Source organism: Teleopsis dalmanni, chromosome 1 (genome assembly GCF_002237135.1).
Source record: "Teleopsis dalmanni isolate 2A chromosome 1, ASM223713v2, whole genome shotgun sequence".
NCBI lineage: Eukaryota > Metazoa > Arthropoda > Insecta > Diptera > Diopsidae > Teleopsis > Teleopsis dalmanni.
In genome coordinates this window covers 194,573,307-194,577,541 of record NC_051846.1, presented here as the reverse complement: position 1 = coordinate 194,577,541, position 4,235 = coordinate 194,573,307, and the positions used below count along the sequence as shown (strand labels likewise).

General features: G+C 27.8%; 1 protein-coding gene across 1 annotated transcript in view; it reads left to right on the top strand.

Annotated features, from left to right (window-relative positions):
- LOC119666986 (copper homeostasis protein cutC homolog) overlaps nucleotides 1-4,235 on the top strand; it is a 14,204-nt gene that overhangs the window by 902 nt on the left and 9,067 nt on the right. The window lies entirely within an intron of this gene.

Here is a 4,235-nt window from a genome sequence, read left to right as displayed (position 1 = left end):
TCGAGCAGGAAATAGCTAACACTTTGTGGGTAAACCTAAGTTGTGCGAAAAGTGGTACGAGCCAGTAGGATTGTGGGGTTATTGAATGTGATGGAAAGAGCATTTAATACGTGTTGTTAACGTATTTCATGTTTAACGTGTTTTGCTACCAGCGAAAGCAATAAATTATGTATTTGATTGCATCCTTTTTTTGTGTTGGTAGCATTATTGTTGTTGTTGTTATTTACTTAACACATTAAAGGATTATTTTCGAGTTAAAGTAATCTGCAATTTGTTAGAGAGTAAATTGTAGGTAATTTATATGCAAGGCTTTTAAATTGTAAATATTTTAATACCATAAAATAAAAAGGAATTAAATACATAAAATTAAATATTTATTAGGTGAAAATATATAAAATCGTAAAAAACGTAATTTAATTAATTTGAGTACTAGTTTTATTGCTAAAAGGATTATTAAAATGTTATATTGAAAATTCACAAAATAAATTTTTATTTTTTTATATATAGCATAAATAAATTTTTGATTATTTATTTAAACGAAAAATACAGACCTTAATAATACCAGCATTACTAATATCAATATTAGATGAAAAAGCGAGATAATGGGATCTACAATTCACTATTAATTTCAAATAAATAACTAATACATATATTTTCACTAAATTAATAATCACTAAATTTTTAATTATTAAATGAGATACTTTTTATATTTGTATTTAAATATTTTTTATTTATTTATTTGCTATAGTTTTTTGTTATTCATGAGAGATACAGTTGCAGGTATTAAAAATACTTACAACATTCTTATGCTTTTTGTGTACTTCATGTTGAAAAAATAGTTAGTGAACTAAAAGTTGTCAGGGTAAATGTAAAAAATTAGGTTAAAAAAGAATCTATACATGATACATTGTTATATTATATATAATATGAGCCCGTACTGACTCAGAAGAGAAATTCTTGACCAAAAAATCTTAATCTCTTCATTAAAAAGGAATACTCCACGAAATAACCTTTTTACTTTTATTAGGCACATAGTATTTATTTTGTTCAATTAAAATCTAGAGGCTTTGATATCATAACTCTCAAAAGAAGTGAATAGAATAATATAAGCTTCTAAAACTCCACGTTCATACCCTGACATACAAAATAGTCGCTCTAATAGAAAATTTTCATATAGGTACTTAGGCAGAAGGGCACTTCATGATATAGTTATCTATAATTAATTATGCCCTTAATAATTAATAATAACAATAAATCAACATAACAATTTAATAATTTGATTAAATATATTCAAATAATTAAATATATTTACTTAATGATATAAAAATTATTAATAATACAAAATAATACAAAATATCTAAGGAGATACAAAGTTCGATATCAATATATAGTGCTTATATATACGGTTTCTATGTATTTAATATATATATATATATAAATCAATATATATGTTTGAATATACAGGCAGTGAAAAACCCTCTCCGATCATGCTATTAAATACAAATTGGTCCAAAGAATTGGTCAGATGCCTCCGTTCTTTAGTAAACAGAAAGCAATACTCGTTAAAATAACTGGTATACTTGCGAATAGAATATCGTAGCCAACCATAGCCATTTCTCAGAATGCACCAGTACTTAGAAACATCCATAATTAACTGTTTGTAAACTTATAAGCCGATCCAACTTAAAAATTAGTCGGATTATCAAAAATGCTAGCAGTTTTTTCTGTTGAAATAAATCAAAATTGAGATTAATTGCTAGCTATTTAATTACCAGCTTAGGGTTAACTTCTATTTTGGACTGAGATCAGCAAATTATGAGAAATGCAAAGCGAAGTATCCATACTTAAGAAGATCCATTCGAATCACGTTCCATTGTCAGGAACCGGCTTATCTCTATCTTTATTCTTATAATATTTCTATATGGTTTAAACTAAATAAAGTTTGGATTCTTAAACTAAAGGAAACTCTTACGTTTATCTTAATCTTAATTTTCTCTATTTATCTTATGAGATTTTCTTTAAGGATAATACGGCAGATCTGGTAGTCGGCTTGCACTGTTTATCTATTCTAATAATGTCAAGTTATACCACAGATTATAGATAGTGGTTGAAACTGATATGTCTGATATGACATTTATAAATTATATAAATAAAATATATAATATATACTTAAGACTTTAAAATTTATTCAAAAAAAAAAGCATTGAAATTCTTCATCAAGCTTTAATGTTTGCAACTTAAGGAAAGGATGTGATTTCTTAACGTGTTTCCTTTACTGCAGCTTAAACCGTGCCACCTTCATTTCGGAGCGTTCTCGTAATTAAAAAAAAATGTGAAAAACTGCAATTTTATAAAGCAAAAAAGTAACAAAAGGACGAAAATATCTTTCAGGAATTTGTTGTTGTAGTAGTGCAGGCGTAAAAAAGTAAACAAGGCAACAGTTGCTGCGTGTAGAAAATGTTAAGAAATCTGCTACGAAAGAAAAATATTTGTCTGAAAAGCTGCTAGAAAATTCATGAGATTTTCCAACGTCTACGAGAATATATTTTTGTATGAGTTCCTTGAACATTTGTTGGTAATTTATGGCTGAGAAAAAGCTGAGAAGGAAAAAAGCTTAGGAACCTAAACTATTACGCATTATACGAGTATATAAAAACGCCTGCATTTGGAAGTTGAATTTTGTTTCGAGGTTTCAGTTTAATTAAGACGAACAAAGGCGCATTGTCATCAAATTTTGATTCAAGGTACGAGTAACTACAAACGAAGAGCAAATTAGATTTTTGTTTACATTATTGAAGGAGTTAATTAAAAAATAAATTTTTTAAAAGAAGTGCATGTTCACAAAGTAGCTAAGCTGTGGTAAAAATTGTTTGAGTTAACTTCCTTTGAAAATGAACTCAGCCCTTAAATTAAGTGAGTGTGCACTAAAGTCTTTAAATAAAAACATTGGATCTTAAGAAAAACTCTTTTAGAGTTCTTGCAAAGTTAAGAAGTTCACATGCCAAGTATGCCAAGGAATAAAAAATAATTAAATTATTATAAATTGAATTAAATTCTTGAAATTTGAAATGAAAATTAAAAATCGAAATTAATTATTCGAAGAAAACTTGTACATATACAAAATAGAAAACGATTATGATGAAGTTTTCCATTAAAAATTTTTGTGATATATTTTTTCCGCTTTTTAGTGCTGTTAGCTAGTACTTTATTTATATATTTTTTCCTTCTGATTAATGCAAGGAGTATTATTTAATTTGAGCTAATACTATAATTTCTTACTTTTTATGATAACAATTAATTGTAGTTAACTAACTGGTACTTTAACTCTTATTTTGCTAAAGAATAATTGGCATTAGATTAGGTTAGATTGAAGTGAGCGGTTTTGTGTTCAAAAACTTACGCTCATATAATAATTCAGTTTGATACCACGGACTAGCGTTAGCGAGCAAAAGGACCCCAAAAATGAAAGCACTAGGCAGCGTACAAACAACATTGAACACAAGTGCTACATTCTAGAGAAAGTAAACCTGCCAAGTCCCAAAATTTGTAAAATGATAGAAAGTAAAGAAAGTAAAATGACTGCCTTGAGAAGCTCCTCTACCCTGTAGTTATCCGAAATGTTCTTTTTCCATGTAAACGGGTCACTACCATGCCAAACTAGCTCTGTAAGAGTAGCCTGATATTCTTGAATTATTGAGGATGAAGCTGTAGCGCTTACTAGAAAATGATTGGCATTATTATGTTTCATATTATTATCAGAGAAATATATTAAAAAACCACGCTCAATTATTTTATTGATAGAATATTTTGCCAACAGATACTACAATCTATCAATCAAGACACTATAATCTTGACATGAAGTACAATGTAGCCTTTAAGCGAGTTTTTTTGCTTATACGATAGTTACAATAGTCGTGTTTAATATAATATATAAATCTTGCTCAATATAATGTGTCTTAAAATGTTAGAGAATATTTTCTCTTAAAATTGTTAGATTTATGAATCGGATTGATACTGCTCTATGTCACACTTTTAATCGAATCATAACGTCAGCACTCAACTATATATTGCTCAGAAAAATTGAGAAAGAATTAGCAATCAAAGAATAATACTGGATATTCATTTGCCTAAATCTTCAAAAAAGCCTTAGTGATGGCTATACTTGTAGAAGTATTGTATGTAGAAGTTCATGGATCTTTAATGGCATTTAACTACCACCGATTTGAATATGATAT